The sequence below is a fragment of the Anser cygnoides genome, chromosome 14 (assembly GCF_040182565.1).
Source record: "Anser cygnoides isolate HZ-2024a breed goose chromosome 14, Taihu_goose_T2T_genome, whole genome shotgun sequence".
NCBI classification, from domain to species: domain Eukaryota; kingdom Metazoa; phylum Chordata; class Aves; order Anseriformes; family Anatidae; genus Anser; species Anser cygnoides.
The window spans coordinates 17,535,236-17,555,932 of record NC_089886.1 but is presented as its reverse complement, the minus strand read 5'-3'; the positions used below and the strand labels follow the sequence as shown (position 1 = coordinate 17,555,932).

Here is a 20,697-nt window from a genome sequence, read left to right as displayed (position 1 = left end):
CTTTCCTGTGTGCTCTATCATATTAAGCAGAGCTATATGGCGGGTGGAATGACGATTGCAAATTTCGCCCAACGTGAGCCTATTAATTGGGGTTTCCCCCAAATACTCGTACAGTTTCTCCATTGCTCAGTATACCCATGTTCATCCTACATGACAGCAAAGACAAAAAATAATAAAATAGAATGAACCTTCTGTTCACTTCACAAACAACATGTTTGTACTTAAAAATGGCACAGGGAAGGGGAAAGAAGACATTAGTTAAAAACAGTGTAAGAAAATGTTATTCATGAATTTTTCATCTAGGTTTATTACATGCAAGATAGCTGCTGTGGGACCTGATCATTGACACAGCGAGAATCTCTGAAAGAAGTACCAGATGTGCAGATAGCAAGACGTTACTGTGAAGAAGAATACCCCATTATAGTCCATATCATAAGGTAATGAGCAACAGCAAATGAAATCTGAAATTATTTGATGCTTTCAGAGGTTTTGCCATGTTGCACTTTGCCTTATAGCCACTTTCCCTTTTTTTGAGGTAAGAATACTTGTCCCGGCATTAGAAAAACAAATTACCAAGAATCTCATTCTTTATTAACGTATAATGGAAGGGAAGGGCATTTGTGAGGGTTTGTTATCCCAGTATTCAGCTTATCCTCAATTCTGTAAATGGCATTTCTGAGTTGACAGGCACATATGTTTTGTTAAAGTCATTAAAATAATGTTGTATTAAATACTTATCTAACGTAAGTCAAGTACAACTGTGTTACCTTCTGGTTATTAGGATACTTATGTCTAATATACATTCATTTTGGAGTCCCTTAGGGGACAGCCTTGTTATTAATACAGCAGAGAACAGCTGAACGAGCATATGGTTTATTAAGACATGCTTATATTAATTATATGTGGATACTATTCAAAAGGGTCACTGGTCTATAACTGAAAGACCATAGTGATCACTACTTTGAACCTCAGAGCTCAGTGGGATTACTCTTGATCTGATCCGTTTGTCTTTGACTGGAAAAAATCATTAGATTTGTGTCTTATGTTGAAAATTAATGAAACACTTAAAAGTCGACTGCCATAAAAACAATTAATTAATATGCAGAATTGAACGAAATTTTGAAGGCATCATGAAATTGCACATCAGAAGGTCTAGAGCTCACGTGTTTGTATAATTTGTTATGCAGCAATCTGAACCATGATGGGACCATGATACATAATAAAGCAGAATACTAATTGCAGTTCAAAATTTAAAAAACATTAAAGTCATGTCTGCATAGCTTCCAATCGTCATATTGCTCAACTGATTTGTTTATTGAATATAGCAATTCCTCTTCTGTTGCTTAACACCAGTTAACACTTAAAATGATCTTTTATGTTTAAGGCTGTTTTTCATTCCAGGAGCTGATGCAGTACACACTGTGTCCTGCAATGCACCATTTCAACTTTCAGTGGAGTGCCAGGCAGAAGACTGTATGAGCCTGAAAATAAAATGTATATGGATTTAAGCTTTGAGAAGACCCAGTGCAGGAGAAGCTCAGGACTGTTCAGTTTTATATTTCTTCCTCTAATTTTAAAGCTCTGATTCCAGAAAAGGTGCAGTCAATGTCTAACACCTAAAATCACACATGCTATGTCTGCATTACTCAACTTATGACAAGTTTAGTGTTTCTGTGGTACTGCAGAAACAGAAAGGCTGCATTTTGCCTTTTCCGTCACTTGGCTCCTTAGTTCATGGCTAGTTTGTTGCACAGTACACAGCTTCAGAAAAAAAAATGCACTGAGAGAAAAGAGTTTTTCATTAATGTTTTGTACTGTTTTGTGAATACAAAAAGAATGACATACTGGATACTTTATTGTGCTAGCAGAATCTGAAATCTAAAAATATGAGTTAGGCCCTAGAACTCTGAAAGTAAAACAGTACTGTAAGTACAATCATTTAATATTTTTTTCTACAATTCATTTATTTTTATTTACATTTGGAGAAAACTCAGGTGTACTTCTCAGTATTTGTTCAAAAACATGAGGGGAGGATCTGTTCATAAGCTCCATTTGAAGCCCTACACTCATCATGTAGTCAGTCACGTGGCACTGAAGCATGAATATAAACTCTGCTGTGAGCGGTGTCAGAACAAAAGTATTTACAAATATACAGAAGTAAAAGCAATGTAAATACTTCTGTATTTCTGTTTCTATCACTAGCTAAAAATCTTCCTGGGATGTTCAGTGCCTGCATGGCAGGTAGTCAGGAAGGCAGCATGTCCCTGGGGTATTCCGCTGGGGGCAAGGCCCTTTGTACCACTTCCCAGAGCCTCCACTTCCCCAGCTGTAAACAGAGATGGCACAGACCCTCTGTGTATGTTTTAGACCTAACATAAAGAACTATGGGCTTTTGTCTTGGAGGGTTTCACAGTTATCAAAAAACCACTGAGGCATTTTAAATCTCTCCAATCTCTTTTGAGAAGTATGTTCAGGAAATCTAAACCCTAAAGCAACAATGAACCATAATTCCAATTTACAAATACAAAGTTCTTCTCAGAAGTGGTCAAGTTCAAATATAAGTTTATACACAAAGCAGAAATCTGCAGTAGTGTTTTATTGTACTATTTCAGAGATTACAAGAAAAACTAAAACAACTCTTCTTTTGGCTGGAAAACAAACAAGCTGCAGGTGTCTGAGGGGAGGGACAACAAGCAGTGTTTTATTAGTGTGAAACAGCAGGTGCTCAGAGTTAAGCTGTACAGTTCTTTATATAACTGTTTGGTAGCAAATCAACAAATGTGTTTTTTATCTTCAGGTGATAAAAGATCAAGCCTGGGTCACTTTTACCTCTCTTCTCAAAACATGAGGGTAATAGCAAGAGGGCAGGCCTGGCTCTTGGGTCCTAGCTGTGGATGCTGCCCCTCAGTTTGGTGCTGGGACCAGGCCTGGCCTGTGCCTCTCCTTGCTCCAGGCTTGGTCTCTCCTGGACTCCCCAGAGCTGTGGCTTGTGTCTGAAGTGCTTTGTCAGTGGTAAGAGATCTGTTTGAGAAGTATACCACCTGAAATGTTGGCTTGGTTTTGCTGGCCTGGGGAAGAGGACTTGGCTCCTTGTTGCGCAGGTTTAAAAAAAAAAAAAAAAAAAGACTTTTAGATAGGTTTGGCTTGTTTGTGGTTCTTTTTTAGCTCAAGAGGTACTCTGAGGAGATTAGCTGGTGTTTTTCTATGTGTTCTTTCATAAATAAGCTAGCTCAAGGTAGATAATGGAGCTACCTGGGTTAGCATGGGGCTGTTTGGGGCCTGTGTGGGGGAGGTTACTGCGCCTCACAGCACAGGCATGTCGCTGAGGCACCAGTAGTGTTTCAGAGACAGCAGGACTGAAATGGTGAGTTTAAATATGTCTTTAGCATTGCCCGGCTTATTTGTGGGAATGATTAATAGGAAACATTAAAAAAAAAGGGATGTTGGGGGATGATAAGTACAGAAGGAGCAAACCACGGAAGAGAGAGGACATTCTCCTTGCAGCCATATAGAATTCCCCCCAAACCCAGAGAAAATGCTGTGGCGAACCCAGTGTGCTCATCCACACTGCTGTAGGTTGGTACTGCTCTGTCAGCCCTAGGTAGGCACTGTTTTCTCTTCCGGGCTCCTTTTCTTTCCTGAAACTGGATGCTGAGATGGTGGTAGTGACCCTCAGGCCTGGCTACTCATCACAGCCTGTAAGGTGCTTTTCTTCAAGTCTTTGTTCTTGTGTAGTCTAAGTGATCAGCTTGCATACAGCTTTTTTCCTTTATTCGCTTTTTTTTTTTTTACCTTTAAAACTAGAGAAGCATTTTACAGTGAGGATAGTCTTTAGAACTACAAAGAAGCTGTAGTAGTTATAAAGACATGTTTTCTACAGTTTTCTATTTTAGCATGTAGTTTCTTAAAACTAAACTTAGCAGCTGATCTAATTTATTTATTTATTTGATTCTTTTAGTGATAGAACATTAATACATTAAACATTAAGGAGAGTATAGTAAAGTATTTTCTGGTCTTACAAAGTATTGCCCTGATTTTATTAATTCCCTTTTAAGGGAGGAACTAAAGGTGTTCCATTTCTATACGTATTTGCGATACAGATTTCTGTGTGAACTTCCTTGATGTGTCCAATTCTTTCATCTGCTACTTGTAAGCAACAAACAGAGGCAATAATGAAGGGTATTTATAACTCGCATGGTCAGAGACAATAGTTCATCGCTGGTATTAAGAGAATCTCTTTTTTCCCCTCAATGCAAGGGATGACGCAGCTGCTTTCATGGGGATAACCACAGCCAGAATGTAGTTTGTCCCACTTGAAATGGAGCTGTGGGTAGGAACAGGTTCCTTCCCTCAGGCTGCTATGGGATGACTTAAGGTTTGCCCATATGAAAACACAGCTCTTGCTTTGGATGGCGTAGGGCAGAGGAAGGTGGTAATGATAACCCTCTAAAATTCCTATAAAAGTGTGATTTCTCACATAGCCTGTGGAAGTGTAAGACATAATCATCAAAAGCTTAATGTCAGTAGGATCCATGACTGTTGCTACAATGAGATTCCTTGGAAGGGAATTTTTAAAAGGAAAACTTACTAAATTTTTATCCCTTTCAAGCTAAGCTTTTAGTGATGTTGACTGTAATAGTTTTGGGTATAAAATGAGAGAATTGTTCAGAAAAGCATTAGTCATAAACTACTTCTGGTGAGCCAGAATGGTTCTTTATTTGGTACAGTGTAGTCAAGAGAAAATATGGACACCTGGTTTATTCAGTTCAAGGAGGCATCTGTTAGTTTTACTGGAAGATGCAAACAGATCTGAAGAATGTTTGGCCATTAAGACTGAATACATATCTCAAACTTCAGATTTGGAACTCTTGGGCTTCTATTTATGAGTTTTTTTCCTAACCTAATTAGTAAACGCTGCTGGTGTTTTGACATATATTAAGCATCCTGGAGGTTGGAAAACAAAGCTTCAAAATGATGCTGTGGTTGGCAAAGAACTGAAATATTCTGACACTTTTAATCTGAAAATACTTGAAATGTAACAAGCTGAGTATTTGAAAATTGACACAGTTCCACAAAGTTTTAATAGCAAAAGAGCCAGGTGTTGTACTTTAATCACACTAGAAGTAGCAGCTGATGCATAGTAATGCAACAGCAGTAATTCGGAGCTAGAAGCTTACAAATAATCTAGCTACAAATTATATTGTCAAGGGAATCCAAATACTTTGTAATATATTCTAATACATATTAATTTCAGAGCCCTATAGGGGACAGTCTTGTTATTAATACACAGAGGAACAGATGTGATAGCATATGGTTTACCAACTTGTATTTATGTTAATTCTACGTAAATAGGATTTTAATAAGGTAACATTAGTCTATAGCTTTGGTTTCATAATATCTTTATTCTTTAAAGATGATAATGGGATTATCTAAACAGGGGTCTGGGGTCATCTAAAAGGTTAGTTGAAAGAGTTTCTTTTAAGTAAGATGTTTAAGTGGGTAAAAAATGTTTTGAACCTTTTTTATCACCTCGAAAAAAAAACCAAACAACTTAGAGCTTCAGTGGCAAAACTAAATTGGAATTATTTTATTTACTAACACTTCTTAAAAAAAAAAACAAACAAACAACCAAACAAAAAAAAAACACTGCCTGACATCTACTTTTGATGATCTTAAATTCTTATCTGTTGTATGTTGATTGTAAGTTCAACTTCCATACAGCTGCCTTGGAGAAGCTTGCAAAAGTTCAGAGCATCCTAGAAAATTTCCAGTATTGCCTTAACTCTGATGTCTATTGAGATTGCTATACAACCCACCTACTGTCCTCAGTTGGAAGAGCTGTGAATGCAGTTGTGGGTTGGTTCAGGCTTCTCAGAAGCTTTCTCCAGGGCAAATTTTTTAAATTGTGCTCCTAGGTGCTGCTAGGAGCCATTGCATTGCAGTCTCTGATGAGAACAGAGTAAGCATTCCTGCAAGCAGGTAATGAAATTCAAGTGCTCATCAGCTCTGTTGCTTCAAAGAACTTTGGAAAACTTTGTATTCTACTAGGAATTCCTCTCCTAAACATTTGAATCAAACTTCCAAAGTACACTAGTTCACTTCAACAGTATTTTCTTTGTGATCACTGAAATTTTCTTCCACCAGCTTCACTAGCTTTAAGGTTACATTACTTGTAACTTTTTATTAGTAACTGAAGAACTGTGCATAGAAGTACAATTTAGTTCTCTATCCCGTAGTTAATAACATGGCTTCTTCTTGTTTCAAGGAAAGATGTGTAAATTTTTTTGAAGAATTTCTAATGTACAGAGCTGTAGGTTTTCTTTTTGTTTTGTTTGGGGTAGATGGAGAGTGTCTAAACAAAACTTTCATAAGCTCAAACATAAAATTTATAAAGGAGTATAGCAAAACATTTTATAGGTATGTCAGAAATAGTTCATTAATCTTCATTTTATTTCTTCCAAGAGAGTTAAGGAATTTGATTAGAATACCCTGTATCAGTTGTCTGCTTATGTTTTGAGTAAGTGAACCAATAGTAGGGTTTTGAATTGTAGCTGTTGGAAAAAACACTGATAGAAACAAACCTTTAATGGATATGCTCTTGAGAACTTAGAATACTTCTCCCTTTCTGTTCTCTTCCTCCCTAAGAATTACGTGTATTTTATGGCTCAGAAATTGACTCCCCCACAAAGTTTAAGTTCTGCGTTGGGTTATTGGAGATGCTGTACAAGTGCTATGCTTCTGGCCATCTCTCCTGCCTTGACATGCAGCAAGATCGTATGGAACTTCCAATGAAGAGGGGTGGGTGCTGCCTTGATTGGAGTGGTTGGCTGTGTGTCTGCAGCAGATGTATGCATTCCTGACCGTGCTAGTTGCTTTCTAGCGTAGAAAAAATTTTGCCTGGTAAAGATCAGTCCATCATGCTGGAGGACTCTTGTCTTGCATTGGAATTTTCATTGACTGCTCTGGGGCTTTGAAATGGTGCTAATAGGATTTGTGGTGTCTTACATATGTTTATATTATTGTTAGTCACAGAGATGGCAGATGCACATGGTTGCATTGTATGCTTTTGTTACTTAGTACAAGTGTTTCTAAAGCAAATGGCCTTTTGGCAATTGTTGAAGGCCTTATACAAAGCCAAATTCAGTTCCATTCAATCTATTCATTGATGTCTTTACCATGTAATAAGGATTGTTCTAATGGTTCACTTTATTTTTGTAAAGCTGTGCTACTATGTATGATCTTGTAAGTAGTAGCAGCAGCACATAGTAATCTCTGTGAGAACGTTTGGAAACAGCAATTAAGCATTTGGGTAACAGATTATGGATACAGCACTTCAGGGAGACAATTAAAATATTTTGATTTTTATTCCCTAGTTAGGTAGTTTTCACATTGTTTCAGCCGAAACAAAACAATCCCCAGATTTGGGAGTATTGTATTGCTTTGTCTGCTTTGATAATAAACTATGTGACAAGTGGCCAGCAAGCAGCATTTCCCCTCTTCCCATGAGCTACATCTTTTGCTCACAGTGAGAAACACTGGAGATTCATAATCCATCCAAAGTGAAACGACAGGTTGTGTCATCATTGGCAGAGGGATATCAGATCGTATATCTTTACTTGACAAGAGGTGGCAATTTAATCTGACAAGTTTTCTGCCAGTGAGGACAGCTTTAGGAGTTCAACTGCCTTGGCAAAGATGTGACGTGTTGTTGAGGGATGTTGTGCAGAAGCTTGACAATACACTGGAATTTTCTAATGCAGTTTAGGATTACCGTAAGAATTTATTAGAAATCACTCTAAAATTATTGTATTCATCCAGAAATGTGTTTTCTCTGCTGATATGTAATGTTTAATGTGTAGTGCATGTTTAAAAACGTGTTTTCTGATGATGTAGAACAAATCTACTATAATGCACATGAAATGTCAAGGAATTCAATTAAATGCATGTGAAATAAACTGTGTCCACTTGTAATTCTGTTTTGACAATGCTTTGCTTCGTGTTATTGCCTTCTTGAGAGCTTTTGGAGAAGTATGTTATCAACGTAGGATCAGTGTGATGCTATATATTTATAGAAGTAGATAAGCTCATGGATATTTCAAGCGTGGAGTGAACATACATGCTCTCTCCTCTCGGAGCAAAGAGCAGCCTTCTGAAGTTAAAGGAGTCTGGAGCAGAGCTTGCAGCCTGCTTGTTGGCAAGGCTGGTTTTTGCACTGTCTTTAACTCTGCCACCATCTAAACACGAGGTTTGGAGATACTTCCCTTAAAAAAAAAAGTTTTGATATCAAGTGAAATCAAAAGCTATTTAGTATGAAGCTGATGTTTTCAAGTTTGGTCTGGACATTTTTTTGAGGTGTTGGGATTGGGTGTTCATAATCCCAAATGATGCACCAGCTCTGATAGCAATGCAGCACACTGGGATGTGTTGACAAATGCCACCTGGAAAGTTATTAGTTATGATCGCACAGAACTTGTAGAGTGAACTTCAGATTGAGAGAGATGTGTAAGAAGACTGAAAGAACTGAAGGATCTGCTAGAGTGTATTTTCAACAAGTGTTCTAGGACATGATAAATTAGAGTCTTTTTGAATTATTTCCCTGTTAGCTCTTGATAATCCTTGGAGAAAGATATTTAATATACCTATCTTTCCTAATGTGGATGTCTTAATTTCTAACTAGATAGTTTTCTGTTAACATGAAGTCTCAAATTACTGTATTGTAGCTTGAAAATATCATTGATCTCTGATGAAAGTTGTCATCATACTTATTGTCACATGCTTTGTGAATGTAGCTGAGGTAAATGTCTTGGCCCAACTGTCTGTAATAGTGCTTGGAGAGGTTTCTGTAGTTGTCGATATTAACATGGGTCACAATGCCACCATTCCAAGTGTTGTTTCTAATGACTACTTTTAGTTGAAAGGCAAGTGAGTTAAATGACAGCTTCTGTTCCAGTGTACAGTAAAACTTGGTGCATGTGAAGTCCAGGAAAATCCAAGGCTGGTGTGAAGCTGGTGTAGTCTGTTCTATTACATCCCTTTTATTCTGATAGTACAGAGACAATGAACTGACCTTGCCAGCTAATAAAAAGCTGAAGACACCTCCAGAGAGTCTTTACAATGAGTTTCAAGTGCATTACAACTAATTAGAAAACTGAGGTCAATCAGGGTGTTACTGGTGGCCAAAGCAAGTCTGGTAGAGTCAGAGTGAGCTGTGCTCAGGCTGAACCTCCTTTTTTCAAAGTAGTTATTTTTTATTTTTATTTCCTGTCTTTGCTCCTACTGCAGGCTGTGCATAGCTGCAGTTTATTGCTAATTATTCACTTAACCTCTCCTTTTGGCATATTTCTGCAATGTGGTGACATCACTATTCTAATAATATTTTAATTAAGTGTACTTCATGGCCATTGAAAGCATTTTCAAGCAGCTGGGATATCACTGGTTAAAGAGGCTTGAAGAGGAATCCAGTTGCATAGGCTACTTAGTACTTGTAATGGCAAACCCCTTTAATATCATAACATTGCTTGAACAGTGAGTAATATCCGTGAAGTGATAAAAGATCCAAGGTCATTTTGGGAACTTGGGATGTACTTAACTTTATGACAGGCCTGATATCTTTTTTTCTCTCAACTCTTAGGATAGTTTCCATGTCATAATGCAGAGAGCAATTGAACTGCAGTTAGGGAGCTCTGTCCAAAGTCAAGCCATGCTAGATGGGATTCCTGTTTAGGCAATGAGCAAGAACATCCTGTTGTAGGTGTAGTATTGTTAGAGCATGCTCTTAATAAAGCATAGAAGTGTCACTATATCATACTGCTTTGTACAACTGACTATGGCAATAATGCATATATTACAATAAAGCTACAGACTTCAGGGTTTTTGGAAAGTCCAAAGGGTATTTCTAACAAATTGGTGGGAGGCAGGTAAGAGTAACTTGGGTTTAGTCTAACAAAAATGAAATGGGCTTCTCAGAGACCAGTCTCGCTGTTGTGGCTGTGTTTGCATGTGCCTGGTTCTGCCTGCAGAGCTCCCCAGTGGCCCCTGGCCTGCAGTCGTCCCCCTACTAGAGGGGGTTGGTGAGCTGTGGCACGTGAGAGCTGGTTATCCAGAGAGCTGCTCTGGGAAGTGCATTGCTCAAGCTGTCTTATCCACCTTTTTGCTCTTTATTTGTTTCTCTCCCCTGCTGCTTCAGGGGGATCAGCTGCATGTTGCCAATTAGGCTCATCAGCATTGTCAATAACAGATGTGGAGCTCCTGGTAATCCCCCACCCTTGTTAGTGGGCTGCGAGGGCTTCTGGCTGTTTGTGATGAGACTTAACCCTTATCCCCCTACAGGGAGCCAAGCCACTCTGTCAAAGACCAGGAGTAAGGTTTTGTGTGTTCCGTGTTTTAAGGGTTCTTTTACCTCCATCTTAGCCCCAGTAGGTTTGACTAGGCTCTGTTTTTAGCTGTGGGTTTCAGCTTGTGGGGAAATGTAATTAATTTCAACACAGATCAATATGAAAAGGATATTTTAAGAACTCAGCTTCAAGCTAAAAGTAGTAGCACAAAGTTTCATTACCTGTCAAGCAGACTACTTGGGTATGTCTTGAAAAGCAAGCTGCAAGCAAAGCTGTTGTGTTACCAGCCCGCATGCCATCACAGGACAAACCTGTAAACATCTTCATTAGAAGACAGGATGCTCAAAGACTCAGCTCTTGCCCTCATACCCTCATCTTTGCTGAGGGCCACCCCTCAATGCCTGCTCCTCGTTGATTGCAATAGGAGGCACCTTCAGAGCTTGTGCTGTGGTTGCTTCCCTCCTCCCGAGGGAGAGATGCAGGTCAGGGGGCATGTAACACCTCCCGACTTTGGCAGCCAAGTGGAAATCGAAGCAGACTAGATGAGATTTTTTTTTTTCCTGTGAAAATCTGTCATGCAGGGTATGCCTCTTCTTGAGCACTATTAAGTATGAACACTTTTATGGCATCTCATTATGAGGGGAGGGAGAAGGAACAGTCTGAATGTTCTGCAGAGCCTGAATTGAGTAAGGAGGGGTTGAATAAGGAATCTGCATATGTTTTCTGGCTGTTAATTGGGAGGGGAGGGGGGAAATCTCAGCACATTTCTCTTCTAGTGGAGGAGTAAAATTGGAGGCGTGCAACAATATCAAGTCTGAATTATTGTATAATTACTAATGGTCTTAAAATGGATGTTTAGAGTCTGAAGTTAGGAATTCATAGGCAACCTCTACAGTATGAGAGACATCTAAGTATTTATGTACATGACACTATGGACCCTTGAAACTATAAAATAAACATGTAAAGAAAATTTCAACTGAGTTTTATGAGCCTTTTGCCAGTCTCCAAACACCAGACAGTGATAGGGTGTAGTGCTAGTGAGCCTATGTGCCAGGGGCAATATGCCAAGAGCACTGGAAAGCATAGAACAAAATGGAAATTTAAGTTATGCCTCTATCTTCATTTTTTTTTTTACTTTGGGACAGAGTATAAGGAAGCTTCCAATACACATCTTATATCAGGAACGTTTTCTGTGTAGGTATAGAAAAATACATACTGCATCTGAAGCAAGTAAAAAACACCTAACGATCTGAAATGAAGCATTGAATAATGGCCCTTAATACATTTAACTATTAGGATTTTGTGGTTTGGGATCCTTGAAACTGAAGTTAGAATAAAACTAAGCACTTTGCTTTTTTTTATTGATCACTGCAGTAATTTCTTCAAAGTTGAGCAAAACACCCAAGTTTTAGTTCCACTCAAAATTGTAGTAGGCATTTAAGTATCAATAACAGATGTGATTCACAACACCATGGCTGATGGATTATTGATTCATAATGAAGTTTTAATCTTTTGCATATTGAGTAAATTATGAAGCTATTAAATTGATATCACTGCATTTCATCTCATTTGTCATTAGCGAGTTACAAATTATTTAACTTGGATGCTTTGTCAGCAAAGCTTTGAAATTAACATGTACAATGACTTTTTAAAATGAGTTGTTATGAATTACTTAAATGAGTCACTCTCAATTGGCATGTGCTTAGTAATTCAAGTTTAAATGCCAACTGTGAGGAGGCTCTAGGTCTGCAGTAGGTAACATGAATAACTTAGTTGGACAATATTCTGTGTAAGTATGGGTTCATTCTCCATGATGCTTTTTCCACGTTTGTTGTCATAAGCCCACTGGGACATGCAGTGGACAAGCACTTCTGGTGTGCAGGCAGCTGAGCACTGCACAGCCACTTGCTCTCCCCAGGTGTGGAGGGGGAGAGAATTGGAGAGGTAAAAGTAGCAGAGCTCACAGGTTGAGATCCAGATTGCTTTTGCTTTAGTAAACTATGTGCACAAGCTCAGCAAACCAAGGAATCCATTCACTATGTCCCACTGGCAGGCAGGTGTTCAGCTGCTCCCAGGAAAGCAGGACTCAGCACACAGAACGGCTGCTTGGCAAGACACACTGTCACTCCGAATGTGCCACTGTCCTTTACCCCAGCTGTTACTGCCAGCACAGCACTGCATGGTTCAGGATGTCCCTGAGGCCACCATGGGCCAGCTGTCCTGGTCCTGTCCCTTCCCTGTTCTGGAGCACCCCCGGCCTCCTCGCTGGCAGGGCAGCACGAGGAGCTGCAACGGCCTCGGCTCTGGGGGACACTGCGAGAACCCAAACGTCGGTGTGCTACCAATACGATTTTCATCGAAAGTCAAAAGCATCATACAAGCCTCTGTGAAGAAAATTAACTCTGTCCCAGCTAAAGCCATAACAGTTTTACAGAAAAATGTACACTGGGGTGAGTGGGCAGGTGTGTAAGCCCTACTGTGTAAGGGGGAAGTACAGAAGAGTTTCTTAAAGATATTAGTTTCACTTTTTCATATTAATTTATATGGGTTCTTCAGATAAAGCTACTATATTCCAGAATCATACCCTGGCCTTATTTAGGATTAAATCACAGTTGTTGCCTAGCCCTATATGTTTTCTGTTTTCTATTTTCTCTTTTATATATGGAAACTGTGTTTTCACTTATTCTGCTACCGGTTCCTGATTTTTATATCTTCGTGTTTCCCATGGCAACAGATTTCTCTGTGACTGAGCAAGTATCATGTTCCTGCTTTGGATGTTAGCAGTGTCACTGTTCTAAGGTATGAATACAGAGCCTCACTCAAAGGGCTGGTGAAAGACAACATAAAAGGAATTCATTCTCCAATTCTTAATGATATTTAAAAAAAAAAGATTAAATTGATATATGATTTATTATCCATATACAGCATGTAAATATTGCAGGCTCAGGTAAGACTTTACATAAAAGCAGTTTGCTTACAATAATGCTTGAAATTAGAGCTCTTGTGAAAAGTTGAGCCAATAACAACCTGGCTATTTGCTTGTTGCTTTCGTGCTTAGCTTGAAGTTACTTTCCCTAACACTTGGGAGAAATTATATGGTATTAATTACATGATATAGAACATCATTCTTTTCTCTTACTAGAAATAGCTGGCTTCATTTTGATATTTGTAGGTGACTTCTGTGGAAGGCTGCCCTTTTCCCAGTCTATTCCCTTGTGATAAAAGTGTAGGTATGCCCACTAATTCTGTCCTAATCTAAGCTTTTCCACCTCGTCCCACAAGAGATACATCCTCAAATGTGAGCACATAGCTTTCATCCAAAAGACATGCTGAAGAAAATGTCCTGTAGTGATTAATTCATCTTTACTTTTCCTAGTTTGTTTCTTTGTGTATAATCCCCCAGGCAGCAAGGGTTAGAAGTTACTGTCTGCTGCAACTTGAAGCATCCAAACAAGTGGCTGCTAGGGCTGGAACAACTGTCTGTCTCCTAATTAGCAGGCAGTCAGAAACCACAAAATACAAATGCAGAGCTTGACATCCATGGATTTCTGCCTTGATAGAAACATCTACGTCTTTATGAATGCCTTATCACTGTGATAACTGAGTTCTGAAACGTTGGGTTATGGATAATTTGACTGTGCTATAGATAACTGTTTGAGTCAAATTCCACTTCAGTTACTCAAAGTGGTGTGATCTGCCAAGCTGGTCTGTCTTCAGTAAGCCATAGGTGCAATTTCTTTACTCTGTGTTCAAAGAAATGAAGGTAGGTAATGTGAAGTTTAAAAATAAAAAGAAAATAAAATAAAAATTGAAGTTTACTTTTATGCTTAGTAGAAAAAATTATAGCTCTAACGAAGAGCCAGAACCACATATTAAATCCCTAGACAGTACTCTATGACAGTGGTTGACTGGATTGTGTTTTGAGAACAGCCAATTTTTTGCAGTTTTGCAGCCCTGAACATTGTAAGGATTTTACAACTCGACCATTGAGCCACTTCATTTTTATCTTGTAATATCTTCTCCTGCCATTTTTACCTAGCATATGTATGTTGAAAACACCATTTTATAGCAGCGCTTCATTCTAAAAATGTGAACTTGTTCTTTGTGTCATTTTCCCTTTCTGTCACTTGTAATGTAGAGATTGGAAATCAATGACTTTGACTACACTTGTTTAAGTGCCAGGATATTTCCCAGTTTTGAAGTGAATGTACTGTATTTCGCTGATAAGTAACATCCAAGTCCATTTGTTTAATACTTTCTGAAGGGTTTAGTGTTGTTTTTCCTCCCATCTGCAACTGTGCTGAAACCTATGCCACCTTTAAGTTCTGACACGTTATAGAGACCATATAATTTCAGTAGATTTAGTTAAGCAGGATCAATATTGTTTAAATAACTGTTCATGTTTTTAGAAGAAATAAGAAAGATGTTTTAAGAAGAAATAAGCTACACTAATTCCTTGCTAATACTGTTAAATCATTAAAATTGAAGAAGAAACTGTATAAAGCCTGGTAGATGGTATGGTCACTGAGATATGGGTGTTTGGTATGTTTTTTTGATGTTCTTGGTAACCTAAATAGTATCACTTATGAATCCCACATCTTTGTGATGAACCTGATTTCCATTAGAAATAAAGTTTAGTTTTAACTTCATATATCACTGTTCAGCCACTGGCTTCCCCAGGACTAACTGAATCTCTAACATACGCCTTCTTACAATAAAATGGAGCTCCAGAACTCAATATTCAAGTTAGTTTTTACTGTAATTACTAATGTGTTGAATTTCTCTATAGAGAATCTAGCTGACAGACTGTTTTGGAGTAACTGTGTCATGCTGACTTGTTACTTGTGCTTACTGATCTGTTTCACACTTCTTGCACAGATTAAAGACATAATTCAGCTATCTCAGAATCTAAGTTTGTTTCTGTAAGCATGTAGAGTGATTGTGCAATTTTCAGAGGCTTTCAATGTCCACACAAACTGCTAATATGTAATACAGTGTGAATGCAAAATATGAAATATGTTCAAAAGTAATTCTAAAAAGCTATACCTGCTGATGTGGATGGACAGTAGTTGTGAAATACTGGTTTTTGCGTACACAGTGTGGATGGTCACGTAACATCGATAAGATGAATTTTTGAAGTGGTCTGAAATGCAAAGCTTTCCTCTAAGAATTAGCTAATGTAGTGTTTGTTCTTCTGCTGTAAACGGTGATTCAGGTAGGCTTATATACCAAGTCCCTAAGCAGACCCATCAGGAAGTATAACTACTGTCAGGCAGTAATCACAGCTTGTACTTGACAAGTGTTATTTTGAGAAAAAAAAAAAAAAAAGGGGGGGGTGGGGGGCTAGAAATGGATGTAGCCAGCACTGGCCAGCTCTCGTGGTTGCCAAGCATTTATTAACGAAGGGACAAAAATGGTAGGGCATCTATTCATCTGATTATTATTGATATCTAATATTAATAGCTATTGAGAGAAAAAAATGAATATGACACAACAGCCCATGGCAACTTTACTTTTAGATAACGTATGTGTTTGAGAAGGCATGATATTGATAATTCATTGCAATAAGGAAGATGAAAATCCTTGTTTATTGGGACTGGTTTTTATCTCACATGGAAGTCTCAGTATTCAACATCAAAAACCTTTTTGAGGATACTTCCTCTGCAGGTCTGCTGATCAGATTTGTGGAAAATTGTGTGTGTTGGTGGACAGATAGCTCAAAGAGTAAAAGTAATGACACCTGTTATCATAATTTTACTGTTTTTAGTTTCTGATGCAACTTAAATTTGCATTTTTATGAAAACCCAAACCTGACACAACAAGAAAAAAATGTTACAACACCAAATATTTTGAATTATTCTGGCATGAAATTTCATAGAATGGTTCTTAAACTTGCCTAGTTGTGGTAAGGGTGCTCAAAAAATGTTTTGTTCATCTTTGAATTCCTCTCTGTCATGTTATTAAATATAAAGGAAAACAATATTTGTTGCTGTTTTTGTGGTTAAGTACTCTTTCTAAGAATGGAAGGAAAATCTATCCTCTTTCAATGGCAATAGGGTTGGAAGCTCTCATAGTTGGCCTAGGTTTCTTTTTCAGTAAACTCCTGCAGAACTAGACTGCTCTGTGGAGTCTGATTTTGTTTAATGATGATTAGTTGCTAAGAGGAATTTTTCAGAAGCAGTGATACAAAACTTAATTTCCAGGGACTTGGTTACCTTTACCTGGGAGATGGATGCTTAATATTTTAGAGTTTTTAAGGAATATGTACAATTTTTTAAAATTGAAGAATGTTGAGTTTTGCTTATGTAAAAGGATTTGGGCACATTTGAACTCCTTGGTCCTGTGTCTAAAAATTGAGCTTTTTATTACAACCTTTGAACCACTACTTTTATTACAGATCTGAAATATCTTCTATTGCTGCTATGCATTAAAAATCTAAGACTTTGAACTTTTTAGTTCCCATTTTCCGGAAATGCATGTTTAAGCATGTCCAGATATTTACAAAATCTAGAAGTTTCCATTTCCATTTTTCTTACACGTACTTGAACACACCTTTCTTCACCTCTTAAATACAGAGAGCTTCTTTATCAAGCAGCAGCAAGTTTATGCTGTTTTCCACCAGTCATTTTAGTGCTACCATAAAAATTGCTTTCCCCTTGTACCTATAAAAGTCATAATTTGCTGCAAGCTCAGTGGAGCTATTTGTAATATTATTTTAGGTTTAGTCTTTATCATGAGCCCGATGGGCAGATTTACTGAAGAAAATGAGACTGTGGGTTGAATGGAAATAGGCTTTGGGGGTTGCCTTTTTTTGAGGCTTTTACTAGAGAGGCAGAAGTTTTTGCTGTTGCATGTATTTCTACTGTACTATACTTCCAAAGCAGTCAGGTTTAAAAAATCAAGTTTTGGTCTATCAACAAAACAACCCTCTTAAGAAGAAAAGGAGTTAAAATAATTTACAAGAATCTTAGTCCTGTGTATATTTGTTTATATGCAGCTCTGTGATGACTTTGAGAGATTCATGAGGAATGCTCTGAGGTGACTGAGATGCAGGTCAACAAAATGCTCAGGCCTGGATAATTTACTTTGAGTGTAAACAACTCTAACAGAGCAACCAGAAATACAAACTGAGCTGTTATACCTGGCAAGCTAAAATTAATTTAGCACACTAGTTCATTGTAGCTTAGGCTTCGCATTTAAATATCAAATATGGGGGCATTATATTTACTGATTAGCTTTGTTTACCTGCTGTCTGTTATTTGTGGGCATCTGTCTCTGCTAATCTTAGGAGAATGTAATCTGAGAGGGGTTTATTTTGTTTATATATAGCATTTGCACCTTTTCCCTGATGGCATCAAAAGCTTTATGAAGCTTTCTTGTATCTGTTACAGATTAAGACCTATCCTTAAACCCTAGTCATACTGCATGCTTTTTGTCACTGGTGAAAACCACCCAACCCTCTGTCACTGCGTAAATCATCTTCAAGTTTTGGTGTTGACACCTATGAAATGATAAGGATGGAGAGGTGAGAGGGAGCAAAACTCAGTTCCATTCAGAAATCAAATATAAGAATGTGTTTTGGAATATGTTTGGTACTGAACAGCTCAACTCCAAGCACTGAAAGGTGTGTTTGTGGTGGTGGTGGTTTGTGAGAGTGCACTTCTGGAAATGGGGAGGGAGCTCATCCAGGATTCTTGCCTAATGCTGCCATTTCTCTCAGGGGTGGGAGGAATAAAGGCTTCACTTCAACCTCCTGTTCAATGGTCATACTTTAAAAGATAGGCAAGTGTCTGTGACTTCTTATGTCAACTGAGGCCTAGTTTGGTCATGTCACTACTGAAAGTAACTTTACAGTAATTCCAGTCTCAGTCCTTAAATTTGTTCAGTGCTCTGACAGTCGTTTTCTTGGATCCCCTTGGCTTTTTTCCTCATAATGACTTCTTGCCGTCTAAAGAGGGCTTGTATTCATTCCTCTTACCATAATGCCCCATTCCTAAATGAACTGGTGTCATCTGGAGCCTCAAGTGAGTTCCCAAACAGACTTGGATTGAAAACTGCCAAGTCCTTCTAGATTTGAATGGATTGTGGGAAATAAGGAGCTATTATGACACTTGCATAACTGTAACTGACTTCATATTCTTTTGCTGCTAAGCGCTTCTAAGACCATAGTTATGTACCCACCACTTCTCAATACTGCTTGCTTGAGGGTACTAGATGAGGTAAAAATAAAGTATTGCATGGAGTATTAGCATGGCATAATCTAGAGCATCTGGTTTGAACAACCAAGTAGGGAGCCTCGACCTCCTGATTAGTCAAAGGAGCTTGGGGAAAAAGCTACTCCTTTCATTTAAGGGTATAATTAACCATGTGCTACTTCTAGCCTTCAGTGGATCCTAATAAAGATACTTTCCCATCTAGTTAAATCAAAACCTTTAAAGAATGGGAATTCTAGTCTCTGCACTTGTATTTATTCTCTACAAAAAATTTCATTGAAAGAACTTAAGAGCATCTTTTTCTGATGGCCTCCATTACTCACCATTTGTTCAAAAGGCAATATGTATTCCCTGAAATCAATACCTGTCAGAGGCCTGTGCTCCTGAGCCCTCTTGTAGTCCTTGCCTCAGAGCATGTTAATTATCAGCCCTTTCTGGCTGCGCCTCTTAACATTCTTGGAGCCTGTCAGCCACAGCTATTTGGTTTTCTGCTTGAGCCACTCCAAAGGCCTCTCCTGGGTTCTACTGCTTGGACATCACCCTTTGCTGTGCTTCCCTCTTCCTAGGCTTCATATTTGTCAGCAGTAGTTCTTCCTCTGTGGTAGCAGAGATTTGATGGAGCCCCAGATGCAACTACAACTGATCACTGTTAGTGGAAAGGGGGGATTGACTTTCATTGCATCTTTCCAGCATCTCGCAGGAAAATACTTCCATTTCCTGCTGTAGCACATAGGACCCGTGTGCCCTGCACCCCTTGAAGGGTTCAAGTGACCCCTGGCTGTGCTGAGCTTAGGCCACAGCTGACTGGGATGCCAGCAGTCTCTGTACCTGGATGCCTGTGTGGCTGTTGTGTCTGTAGGAAAACAGTAGCTGCTTGCAAGGGCAGGTGTCCAGCTCCATGCACAGATGTTCCTGCATCTAGGTGCCGTTTGTCATTATAATGAGTTGGCAGCATACCGTTTTGTCTCCAAATGCCCTTAATAGTTTTGTAACCACCAGTTCCCGTATTGTGGCCACAGACTGATTTATGGGTTCCTGTCTTGCTGACCACCCCGATGAAGCTGCTTCTGTGCTGCTTACGCATTTGAAATGTTTGATGTGGCTTTCAGTGTCTGGACAGTAGCAATGTTATGTTAGCCAAGTATAGCCTTTTTGCCCTAGTGCATGAGATCCTTCACACCAAACATACCCTCATCTATTCCTGTAATGGGGCACTTAACCAAAAATAAGTACCTTATATGACTGTCAGTATGAAATAGGTCCTGAAAGGAGCTCTCTGCTCTTGGAGAGAGGCCGGTGGTTGCATATGAAGCTTACTTTGTTTTCTGATGAATGATTCATTGTAAATAAGCAAGATGATGAGAGTTCAAGTAACAGTCCATTTGTTCAGCTCTGCAGTATAAATAGCTGGCATGTATATAATTTGAATTAATTTAATTTGACCTTCATTCTTTAGACTCTCTTGGCCAGGGGATTAGTCTGACTGCCTGAGGACACAGAAGATTGGATCTTTTAGGGGAACTGAGAAGTGATTCTGCTGGTCTGGAGGGAGCTGGGAAAGAAAGGCATGTAATGCGTACTGTGCGTGCTGCATAGGTGTACCTTGTCTTGGCTCTAAAGTTGGCACTGAGCTTGAGACTGGTTATGATTGTTGCATCTCTATTTAGGCCTTAAAGATGATGGCTTATATTCTGTTGGTTTACACAAAAATATTTGTAACAAAACTTGGACTCAGGCATTTGTAAAAGTTTATTTTACAAACTAGTACTTGAATAATACATTTCACTCCAGCTGGTGTGGGGAAAAACCTTCTAAATGCAGCTTCTGCTTTTTTGAAGATGCAATGAGTTCAATTCCATAAAAAATATTCATATTGGAATTTCTAAAAATATTTGTGTTAGTTTCTCAGTTGTTTTCCTACCTGGATTTTTCCTAGTGATGTTCCCAAGGAAGGAAGCCTCTGTAGTCCCAAAGCTGGGGGGAAAAAACAAACAAACATGGAAACCTTGAAGAAAACAGGGAGGGCTGTAGCTTGTATAGTCTTTCCATAGCTTGTGTAGTCTTTTAGCTGAGAAAATAAGGGAAGAGAGAGACAGGTTGCTACATGAAGGGCACTAATGTTTTGCTTCAAAAAAAAAAAAAGAGTACTA

General features: G+C 38.6%; 1 protein-coding gene across 4 annotated transcripts in view; it reads left to right on the top strand.

Annotated features, from left to right (window-relative positions):
- Nucleotides 1-2,159: 2,159 nt before the first annotated feature.
- TENM2 (teneurin transmembrane protein 2) overlaps nucleotides 2,160-20,697 on the top strand; it is a 1,595,068-nt gene continuing 1,576,530 nt past the window's right edge. For 2 of the 4 annotated variants that reach the window (XM_066977125.1, XM_066977123.1), the window contains exon 1: nucleotides 2,162-3,012. The gene's annotated coding sequence lies outside the window, so the exon portion shown is untranslated. Of the gene's footprint in view, nucleotides 3,013-20,697 lie in introns of all 4 variants that reach the window. The other 2 variants (XM_066977122.1, XM_066977124.1) reach the window with 2 other exon arrangements.